This window comes from Ursus maritimus, unplaced genomic scaffold, assembly GCF_017311325.1.
Source record: "Ursus maritimus isolate PB19 unplaced genomic scaffold, ASM1731132v1 scaffold_18, whole genome shotgun sequence".
Taxonomy (NCBI): domain Eukaryota; kingdom Metazoa; phylum Chordata; class Mammalia; order Carnivora; family Ursidae; genus Ursus; species Ursus maritimus.
The window spans coordinates 37449937-37462413 of NW_024424230.1; the positions used below are offsets into that span (position 1 = coordinate 37449937).

Below are 12477 nucleotides of genomic sequence, written 5' to 3' on the forward strand. Positions count from 1 at the left end.
TGGGTCTGTCTGCCTGAATCACTCCAAGAGGGTAGGAAGGCCGGAGTTGCCTTATTCTTTTTTCTTTCGTGTTAACACATTTCAAATGCCAAATATGATTACAGTTACAATGCTAATATTTCCTTTTGTGGTTTCAAGGCACACAGTCATTTTCAATGACATTTGGCTCTTGACTAACATACAGATGCTTTTTCTGAGAGCCCTCCTTCCATCCACATGCCATTGCTGGAACCAGTGGGAGTGAGTGAGTCCACAGAGTGCAAACTGTCTCCTGTGTTGCTATTTGGTCCCCTCGTCAAATTCAGAACTAACAAATGATTAATGTGTGGTGACTAACATTCTGGCCAATATCTCAGTGGTCTCAGGGAAACACAAATGATCTCCAATGATTAAACTCATTAGGGAATATAATCCTCTTGACTACAGTAGTCCCCCCCCCTTGTCTGCAGGGGATATTTCCAAGACCCCCAGTAGATGCCTGAAACTGTGGATAGAACTGAGCCATATAAACACTATGTTTTTTCCTATATTACATACCTATGATAAAGTTTAATTTATAAATTATATTTTTTAATTTACATATTTATAAATTTAGTAATTTATAAACTAGGCATCGTAAGGAACTAGCAATAACTAATAAAATAGAACAGTTATACAATTTACTGTAATAAGTGTTACATGAATGAATGTGGTCACTCGCTCAAGATATCTTACTGTACCATATTCACCCTTCCTGTGATGGTGTGAGATGATAAAATGCCTATGCAATGAGATGTCACATTAGCACTCAGTTGCTATTGACCTTCAGATGATACCTCAAAAGGAGGATCATCTACTTCCAGATGAAGTTGACCAGAAGCAACTGAAACTCTGGAAAGGGAAACCATACATAAGTAAGGACTGCTGTACTCTGAATGTATCCAAAAGTAATTTTTACACTAAATTTAGTGCCCCCATTTTCCTGGAGGCAATATTGTAGGAATAAACATGTTTTTTAAATTTTAATGATGGTATAACATACACTGTTATGTTAGTTTCAGGTGTACAATATATAGAGTCAATAATGCTATACTCAGTGTTCACCACAGTAAGTGTACTCTCAATCCCCGTCACCTGTTTCACCCATCCTTCCAACCCACCTCCCCTCTGGTAACCATTAGTTTGTTCTCTATATTCGAGAGTCCTTTTTTTTTGGGGGGGGGGGGTTGTCTCTTTGTTCTGTTTCTTAAATCCACATAAGTGAAACCACATGGTATTGTAGTTCATGGACTTATTTCACTTAGCATTATACCTCCTAGATCCATCCTCCTCATTGGAAATGCCAAGATTTCATTCTTTTTTATGGCCGACTATATTCCATTGTATAGATTCTTTTCGGATTCATCTATTGACGGACACTTGAGCTGCTTCCATAATTTGGCTATTGTAAATAATGTGGCAGTAAACATAGGGGTACATGTATCCCTTTGAATTAGTGTTTTTGTTATTTTTTTAGTAAATACCCAGTAGTGCAATTACTGGATCACAGGGCAATTTTATTTTTAACTTTTAGTGGAAGCTCCATACTGTTTTCCTCAGTGGCTGTACCAGTTTGCATTCCAACCAACAATGCAAGAGGGTTCCTTTTTCTCCACATCCTCACCAATGTTTGTTTCTTGTGTTTTTGTTTTAGCTATTCTGACAGGTGTGAGGTGCTATCTCATTGTAGTTTGGATTTTCATTTCCCTGATGACGAGTGATGTTGAGCATCTTTTCATGTGTCTGTTGGCCATCTCTTGTCTTCTTTGGAGAAATATCTGTTCATGTCTTCTGCCCATTTTTTAGATTTTTTGTTGTTGTTGAGTTTTATCAGGTCCTTATATATTTTGTATACTAATGCTTTATTGGATATGTAAAGAAGAAAATGCAAATATCCTCTCCCCTTCAGTAGGTTGTCTTTTAGTTTTGTTGACTGTTTCCTTCACTGTACAGAAGCTTTTTGTTTTGATGTAGTCCCAATAGTTTATTTTTGCTTTTGCTTCTCTTGCCTCAGGAGACCTATCTAGAAAAACATTGATGTGGCTCATGTCATAGAAATTACTTCCTATGCACTCTTCGAGGATTATTATGGTTTCAGGGCTCACATTTAGGTCTTTAATCCATTTTGAGTTTATTTTTGTGTATGTTGTAAGAAGGTGGTCCATTTTCCCCAACACCATTTGTTAGAGAATTTTCCCCTTGTATATTCTTGCCTCCTTTGTCAAAGATTAATTGACCATATAATCATGGGTTTATATCTGGGCTCTCTATCTGTCCCATTGATCTATGTGTCTTTTTTTGTGGCAGTACCATACTGTTTTGAGTACTACAGCTTTGTAGTATATCTTGATATCTGGTATTGTAATACCTCCAGTTTTGTTCTTCTTTTCAAGATTGCTTTGACTATTCATGGCCTTTTGTGGTTCCATACAAATTTTAGGAGTATTTATTCTAGTTCTGTGAAAAATGCTATTGGTATTTTGATAAGGGCTGCACTAAAACTGTAGATTGCTTTGAGTAGCATGGACAGTTTAACAATATTTGTTCTCCCAATTCATGAGCATGGGGATATCTTTCCATTTGTTTGTGTCATCTTCAATTTCTTTCATCAGTGTTATAAAGTTTTCAGAGTACAGGTCTTTCACCTCCTTGGTTAAGTTTATTCCTAAGTATTTCATTTTTTGGTACAATTGTAAATGGGACTGTTTTCTTAATTCATTAAGCTACTTCATAATTAGTGTCTAGAAATGCAACAGATTCTTATATATTGATTTTGTATCCTGTGACCTTACTGAATTCATTTGTCACTTCTAGCAGTTTTTTGATGGAGTCTCTAGGGTTTCCTATATATACCATCAGGTCACCTGCAAATAGTGATAGTTTTACTCCTTCCTTACTAATTTGGATGTTTTTATTTTCCTTGTTTGATTTCTGCATCCAGAACATCCATTACTATGTTGAATAAAAGTTTGAAAGTAGACATCCTTGTCTTGTTCCTGACCTTAGGGAAAAACCTCTCAGTTTTTCACCCTTGAGTAATAAGGTTAGCTGTGGGTTTTTCATTCATGGCCTTTATTATGTGAGGTATGTTCCCTCTAAGCCTACTTTGTCAAGGGTTTTTATCATAAATGGGTGTTGTACTTTGTTAAATACTTTCCACACCTATTAAAATGATCATATGGTTTTATCCTGACTCTTGTTGATGTGATGTATCACAATGATTGATTTGTGAATATTAAACTACCCTTACAACCCTGGAATAAATCCCACCTGATTGTGATGAATGATTTTTTAAAATGTATTGTTGAATTCAGTTTGCCAATATTTTGTGGAGAATTTTTACATCTATGTTCATCAGAAATATTGGCCTGCAGTTTTTTGGTTTTTTTTTCTTTTTCTTTTTCTTTTTATAGTGTGTCTATCTGGGTTTGGTATCAGGGTAATGCTAGCCTTGAAGGTTTCCTTTCTCTTATATATTTTGGAATAGTTTGAGAAGAATAGGTATTAACTCTTCTTTAAATGTTTGGAATAATTTACCTGTGAAGCTGTCTGGTCCTGGACTTTTGTTTGTTGGAAGTTTTTTGATTACCAATTCAATTTCATTGATGGTAATTGGTGCGTTCAAATTTCTGTTTCTTCCTGATTCAATCTAAGAACTTATTTCTTCTTGGTTGTCAAATTTGTTGGCATATAATTTTTCATAATATCCTCTTACTATCCTTTGTATTCTGTGGCATCGTTATTTCTCCTGTTTCACTTCTGATTTTGAGTCCTCTCTTTTGATGAGTCCGCCTAAGGTGTATTAGTTTTGTTGATCTTTTCAGAGAAACAGCTCTGGGTTTCATTAATTCATCCTGTTGTTTTTTCAGTTTCTATTTTTATTTCTGTTCTAAAATTTATTATTTTCTTCCTTCTAGTTGTATGGGTTTTATTCTTCTTTTCTTAGCTCCTTTAGGTGTAAGGTTAGGGTTTTGCTTGAGAAGTTTTTGCTTCATAAGGTAGGCCTGTATTGCTATAAACTTCCCTCTTAGAACAACTTTTGCTGCATCGCAATGATTTTGGACTGTTGTGTTTTCATTTTCATTGTTTTGATGTATATTTGAATTTCTTCTTTGGTTTTTTGGTTGATGGATTCATTGTTTAGTAGCATGTATTTAACCTCCATGTATTTATGTTCTTTCCAGATTTTTTCTTGTGGCTGATTTCTAGACTCATAACATTGGGGTTAGAAAAGATACATGATATAACTTTGATCTTTTTGAATTGGTTGAGACTTGTTTTGTGGCCTAAAATGTGATCTGTTTTGGAGAATGTTCTGTGTGTGCTGTTCTAGGATGGACTGTTTTGTATATATCTGTCAGATCCATCTGGTCCGATGTGTCATTTAAAGCCACTCTTTCTTTGCTGAATTTCTGTTTGGACGATCTAACCATTGCTGTAGGGAGGGATCCCTACTATTTTTGTGTTACTATTGATCACTTTCTTTATGTCTGTTATTAGCTGCTTTATGTATTTGGATGCTCCCACATTTGGTCCATAAATATTTACAATTGTATCTTGTTGGATATTCCCTTTATGATTATATAATATCCTCCTTTGTCTCCTGTTACAGTGTTTATGTTTTGTCTAATACAAGTTTTTCTACCCCAGCTTTCCTTTCACTTCCATTTGCTTAATAAATAGTTTCCCATCCCTTTACTTTCAATCTGTACGTGTCTTTAGGTCTGAAATGAGTCTTTTGTAGACAGCATATAGTTGGGTCTTATTTTTTTTAATCCATTCTGTGATCCTGTGTCTTTTGATTGGAGAATTTAGTACATTTACATTCTAAGTTATTGACACATCTATATGGCCATTTCGTTACTTGTTTTATGGTTGTTTTTGTAGTTCTCTCTTCCTTCTCTTGCTCTCTTCTCTCATGGTTCGCTTGCTACTTTAGTGATATGATTGGATTCCTTTCTCTTTTAGTTTTTTATTTATTATTGGTTTTTGATTTGTCATTACCATTAGGTCTATAAATATCTTATGCATATAGCATTGTAGAGTAGGTTAATAGTCACTTAAGTTTGAGCCCATTCTAACAGCACTAAATTTATATGCCTCTCCCCTCCAAACATGTTAGATATATATCATATTGTATATCTTTATATTTTGTGAATGCATTGACCGATTTTTTTAGATATACTTAATTTTACTGTTTTTGAGCTTTCTATTTTCCTTACTCCTAACTTATGATCTTTTCTTGCCACTCAGAGTCCCCCATAACATTTCTTGTAGGAATGGTTTAGTGGTCATGAATTCTTTTAATTTTTGTCTGGGAAACTTTTTCCTTCTATTCTTATTGGTAGCCTTTCTGGATAGAGTGTTTTCTTCCCTTTCAGCTTTGAATATATCATGTCACTCCCTTCTGGCTAGCAAAGTTTCTGCTGAAAAATAAGCTGTGGCATTATCGGTTTTCCCTGGGATGTAACTGTCTTCTATTGCTGCTTTTAGAATTCTCTATCACTACCATTCACCATTTTAATTACTATGTGTCTTGGTGTGGACTTCCTTGGATTGATTTTACTGGGGATTCTCTGTGCTTCCTGGATCTGGATTTCTGTTTCCTTCCCCAGATTCAGGATGTTTTCAGCTATTATTTCTTCAAATACATTTTCTTCCCCCTTTTCACTCTCCTCTACTTCAGGGAGACCTATAATGTGAATGTTATTACACTTGATGGTGTTGCTGAGTTCCCTTAATCTACTTTCATTTTTTATTATTCTTTTTTCTCTTTCCTGTTCAGCTTTATTTCTTTCCATTACTCTGTCCTCCAGGTCACTGATTTGTTCTTCTGCTTTTTCTAGTCTATGTATTCTACCCAGTGTGTTTAATTCAATTAACTGAGTTCTTCATCTCTGGTTCTTCTTTATGTTTTCTCTTTTTTGAGGTCCTCACTGAGGTCGTCCTCTCTTGTTCTCAAGTCCAGTGAGTATCTTTATGACCATTACTTTAAATTCTCTATCAATCAGGCATATTACATATATCTGTTTCATTTAGCTCTCTTGCTATGATTTTCTCCTTTTCATTTGGGACCTATTCCTCCATACCCTTATTTTGTCTAACTCTCTGACCATTTCTATGTGTTAGGAAAGTCAGCTGCATCTCTTGCTCTTGAAAGAAATGGCCTTATGAAGATGTCCTGTAGTGTCTTGCAGTCAATGTCCCCTGTTTACCAGAACCTGGTGCTACAGAATTGTTTCCTCTATGTGTGTTGCATGCACCTTGCTATTGTTGGCTGAGCCCCATTTGTCTTTATTCCAGTCACCTACAATGGCTCTTTCTGCTTGTTTTGGGCAGGGTTTGGTCCCTTTGTGTTATTAGGCCAGTCTGGGGCTGCTAGAATCTAGTCATTGCTAGATTTTGTGGTAGCACCAAACTGCAGGACCCTGTCCCTATATTGTCCCCTGTGAAGCTTTTTTTGGTGGACAGGGCCTGCAGTGAGACCAGACATCTGCCCTCTGCCCACTGCAGAGGCTGCAGTTGGACTGGTGTGGGTGGTTATCTTCCCCTCTCCCTTGGGCAGGAGTCACTTTGGAGTGTTTCTGAACCCTGTGAGGCTAAAGTTACTGTCAAAAGTATGTTGGAGGGAGCATGTCCACAGGAGAATGTGGGGGCAAAGTTCAGGGTGCCAGCAAGCTCTGCATCAGTTCAGTGCAGGAGGGGACCTGCAGCCCTGTGGGAAAACTCCTGCCCAGGTTGAGATGGAAGGGGTGGGGCACGCTCGTTAGCAACCTAGGTGGAGGGTTTCCACTGTGCTGGTTCCCACAGGTGTCCATGTCACCATGGGACAAGGTGAGCTTAGGATCTTCCTAGGCTGTTCTCTTCCCCAGAAGTCATGTTTTCTTATTACTTTGTTCTTAAAAACATATTCATAAACAGTTTATCCATAAATGTGAGAGGTCATACTGTTTAGTTTTTGTATGATCTTCTAAAGGAAACCTATATTTTTGTGTTTATAATATACCTACCTCTTTCATATTCTCAATATTCACAAGACATTCTTCTCATACCACTCTAATTATGCTTTCCCATGATTTCTTCTGTTTTGTGTAAAATATTAACTTGCTTTGTATATAACTTAAAAACAAAAATGAAACATTGGGAAAAGGACATTAATATCATGGATATTCATCAACCCTATCTTCACATACAAGAAAGTATTTTGTTTATGTTCAAAAAAGTTGTACTTAACTTTTAAATCTCTTGATTTTTAACAAATCAAAGTACATATTTGATAAAAAAAAAAATACATCATTGAGTTACCCTAACCCCAACTATTACTTCTTAAAGTTTTTTTTTAAGTGAGGTATAATAGCCATATAACATAATATTATGTTAGTTTCAGGTGTACTACATTATTCAATATTTGTATACATTGCAAAATGTATAGTTAACGTATATCACCATACATAATTACAAAACTTTTTTTCTTTGTGATAAGAACTATTAAGGTCTACCATCTTACCAGCATTCAAATATGTAGTACAGTATAATAAATATATGATCACCTTGATGTATAATATATCCCCATGACTTATTTATAATTGAAAATTTGTACCTTTTGACCCCCTTTGCCTATTTTCCCACCCCCAAAACTCACCTGTGATAGCCACTAGTCTGTTCTGTGTATCTTTGAGCTTAGTTTGATTTTTTTTTTTTAAGATTCCACATATAAGTAAGATCATACAGTATTTGTCTTTCTTGGCACAACTTATTTCACTTAGTGTAAAGCCCTCAAGGATCATCCATATTGTTGCAAATGGCAAGACTTTTTAATTTAAATAAAAAGTTTATATTAAATTTTCTTTATCCTTTTATCCATCAGAGGATACTTGGGTTGTTTCCACATTTTGGCTCTTGTAAGTAATGCAGCAATGAACATGGGGGGTATATACTTTTGAGTTAATGTTTTCATTTTCTTTGCATAAATACCTAGAAGGGAAATTGCTGGATCATATGGTAATTCTATTCTTAATTTTTTGAGGACCCCCCATACTGTTTTCCACAGTGGCTGCACCAATTTGTATTACCACTAACAGTGTACATGGGGCCCTTTTCTTCACATCCTTACCAAAACTAGTTATTTCTAGTCTTTTAGATATTTTAGCCATTCTAACCAATGTAATATATCTCATTGTGGTTTTGATTTGCATTTCCCTGATGATTATTGTTGTTGAGCATCTTTTCATGTGTCTGTCGGCCATCTGCATGTCTTCTTCAGAAAAAAATGTCTATTCAGATTCTCTGCTTATTTCTTAATCAGATTGTTTGTTTTTTGGGGTGTTAAGCTATAGGATTTGTTTATATGTTTTTGGTATTAAACCTCATCAGATATATGACTTGCAAATATGCTCTCCAATTCAGTAGGTTGCCATTTATTTTTGTGGGTGGTTTCCTTTGCTGTGCAGAAGCTCTTTATTTAGTCACATTTGTTTATTTTTGCTTTCATAGCTTTTGCTTTTGGTGACAGATTTAAAAATAATCACCAAGACTGGTGTCAAGGAATTTATGGCCTATGATTTGTTCTAGGAATTTTATCATTTCAGGTCTTACATTCATGTCTTTAATTCATTTTGGGTTCATTTTTGTCCATGGTATAAGATAGTGTCCAAAGTCTTTCTCCATTGCATATTCTTGGCACCTTTTTCATAAAATAATGAACCATATATGCATGGATTTATTTCTAGGCTCTCAATTCTGTTCCATTAATCTATGCATCTGCTTTTATGCCAATACTATTCTGTTTTGATTACTATGACTCTAGTTTGAAATCAGGGAGTGTGATGCCTCCAACTTTGTTCTTCATTCTCAAGATTTCTTTGCCTAGTCAGGGCCTTTGCCTATTCATGTTCTTTTTGTTGTACCACACAAATTTTAGAGTTGTATGTTCCATTTCTATAAAACAATGCCATTGAAATTTTGATATGGATTGCACTGAATCTGTAGATTGCTTTGGGTAGTATGGAAATTTAACAATATTAATTTTTCCAATCCATGGGTATAGCTTTTTATTTGTGTTGGCTTTAATTTTTTTCATCAATGTCTTAGAGTACAGGTCTTTCACCTCCTTGGTTAAACTTATTCCTAAATAGTTTATTCTTTTTGATGCAACTGTAAATGGAATTGTGTTAATTTTCTAATAATTTATTAATATACAGAAGCACAATACATTTTTGTATATTGATTTTGTATGAAGCAACTTCACTGAATTTAACGACTGCCCCCAAAAAACTATGTTAGGGTTTATATATGTCATCTGTGAATAATGGAAGTTTTACCTTTTCTAATTTGGGTGGCTTTTCTTTTTCTTACCTTCTCCCTCTGGTTGGGACTTCAAATACTATGTTGAATAAAAGTGGTGAGAATAGGCATCCTTTTCTTTTTCCTGGTCTTAGAGGAAAAGCTTTCAGCTTTTCAGGGTTGAGTATGAGGGTAGTCGTGAGTTTGTAATATATGGTCTTTATTATGTTAAGTTTCCTTTCTATCTTCTCTGTGAGAGTTTTTATCATAATTGAATGCTTAATTTTGTCAAACACTTTTTCTGAATCTATTAAGAGGATATGATTTGTATCCTTCATTTTGTTAATGTGCATCACATTGAGTTGCAGATATTGAACCATCCTTGGATCACTAGACTAAATCTCATTGGGTGATAGTGAATGATCCTTTTAATGCATTTAGATTTGCAAATATTTTATTGAGAATTTTTGCATTTATGTTCATCAGGGATATTGGCCTATAATTTTGTGTCATCCTTGTCTGATTTTAGTATCAGAGTAATGATGGCCTTGAAAAAAAATGAGTTTGGAAATGCTTCCTTCTTATTTTTTGGATGAGTTTGAGAAGGAGTGATAGTCATTCTTTGAATATTTGGTAGAATTCACCAGTGAAGCCATCTGGTTCTGGACTTTTGTATGTGTGGAAGTTTGATGACTGATTCAATCTCTTTACTAGTAATCAGTTCATTCAGATTTTTTAATTCATGAGTCAGTCTTGGTAGTTTGCATGTTTCCAGGAATTTGTTTCTTCTATGTTGTCCAATTTGTTGGTGCATAATTGTTTCTAGAAGTCTCTTACAATCCTTTGTATTTCTGTGGTATTAGTTGTAATGTCATCTTGCATTTTGGTTTTGATTTGAGTCCTCTCCTTTTTTATTAGTCTAGCCAAAGGTTGTCAATTTTGTTTATCTTTTTGAAGAACCAGGTCTTGGTTACATTGATTTTTTTTCTATTGCCTTTTCAATCTTTATTTCCATTCTGATCTTTGTTATTTCTTTCCTTCTACTCACTTTGGACTGCATATGTTCCTCTTTTTCTAGCTCTTTGAGGTGAAAGGTGTTTGAAATGTTCTTGTTTCTTGAGGTAGCCATTTATTGTTGTGAACTTCCCTCTTAGAATTCCTTTTGTTGGGGTGTCTGGATGGCTCAGTTGGTTAAACAGCTGACTCTTGGTTTCAGCTCAGGTCATGATCTCAGGGTTATGAGATTAAACCCCACATCTGGCTCCACACTCAGCACAGTCTGCTTGGGAATCTCTCCCTCAGCTCCTCCCACTCGTGTGTGTGCTCTCTCATTAAATAAATAATCAGTCTTTTTAAAACCTCTGCTTTTGCTGCATCCCTTAATACCTTGAGACATATGAAAACTTTCTTTTGTAATTTTTCCTTTGACCAATTGGTGGTTTAATCTCCATGATTTGTGAATTTTCTGCTTTTCTTGTACTTGATTTCTAGTTCATACCATTGCGTTCAGAAAAGATGCTTGATAAGATGTCAATCTTCTTATTAAACTTATTTTGTGACCTAAAATGAACTATCCTGGAGAATATTTCATGTGTACTTAAGAAGAATGTGTTGTTTGACAGAATGTTCTGTGTATGTTTGTTAAGCCAATCTGGTCTAATGTGTTAAGAATGCTGTTTCCTTTTAATTTTCTATGTCTTGAATCTGTATTTTTACCCCCAAGGTTTATTGATTAAAAGGATATTAAGGAGAAAGTTTTATTTCACATGGGTCACTGTTTCCATCATGTTTTTTTTTTCCTTTATAGTTTTGAATAATTGTAATTCAATTGAATTAAATGTGGGCACTTTTTAAAATTTATGATATAATTGACGTATAACATTGTTTAAGGTATACCATGTGTTATTTATATATTGCGATATGATTACCACTGTAGTGTTAGTTAACACTTCTATCATGTCACAATTTTTTTTTGTGGTGGTGCAACAATTAAGATCTAGTCTCTTAGCAATTTTGACGTTTCTAATACAGCATTCATTATTTATAATGACTAAGCTGTGCATTAGATCTCTAGGACTTATTTATCTACTTGCTCTAAGTTTGTACCCTTAATCTCTCACCCCCTCATACTACCATTATACAATATGTTTTTTAAATTTGTATTTTATAGATTAGATTACACGTTTATAAGGGATATCCTAGAGTATGTGTCTTTTTCTGGCATGTTACTTAGCATAACATCTTCAAGAACCATCCACGTAGTTGGAAATGGCAGGATCGACTTCTTTTACTTGGCTAAATATTCTATTGTATATATATGCCACAACTACTTCATCCATTGACAGTCACCTATGCTGTTTCCATATTTCGGCTATCATGAATAAACATGGGAGTGTATATATCTCTTCAGCATCTTCAGCATTTTATTTCCTTTGGATATATACTCAGAAGTGGTTTGCTGGATTATTCGGTAGTTTTAATTTTTTGAGGAACCTCCATACTGTTCCATTGTGGCGACACCAATTTACATTCCACCTCCTTGCCAACATTTGTTATTTCTTGTCTTCTTGATGGTAACCATTCCTACAGCTGTGAGTTGATAGCTCATTGTAGTTTTGATTCCCATTTCCCTAATAGTAAGTGATGTTGAATATCTTTTCATGTACCTGTTGGCCATTTGGAAGTCTTCTTTGGAAAACATCTATTTAATTCTGCCATCTTGTAATTGGATTGTTTTGAGTTGTGTGAGTTCCTTATATATTTTGGATATTAACCCATTATCAAATGTGTTTTGCAAATATTTTCTTCCATTCTATAGTTTGCCTTTTCATTTTGCTAATTTGGTGTAATGCCACATGTTGATTTTTGCTGCTGTTGCTTTTTGTGTTATATCCCAAAAAATCATTGCATAGACCAATGTCAAAAACTTCTTCCCTGTGTCTTTTTCTAGGAGTTTTATGACATGAGGTCTTATGTTTAAGTCTTTAATCCATTTCAAGTTAATTTTTGTGAGTAGGGTAAGGTAGGGGTCCAATCTGATTTTTCTGCATGTGGCTGTCCAGTTTTCCTAGCACTTTGGGGAGCCTATCCTTTTCCTATTGAGTGTTCTTGACTCCCTTGTCAAATATTAGTTAACTCTATAGGGAAGAGTTTAGTTCTGGGTTCTCAATTTTGTTT

At 34.9% G+C, this 12477-nt stretch overlaps 1 protein-coding gene across 4 annotated transcripts in view; it reads left to right on the forward strand.

The window, feature by feature from the left end:
* The window catches only part of NOL4 (nucleolar protein 4), a 388144-nt gene that overhangs the window by 346826 nt on the left and 28841 nt on the right, over window positions 1-12477 (forward strand). The window lies entirely within an intron of this gene.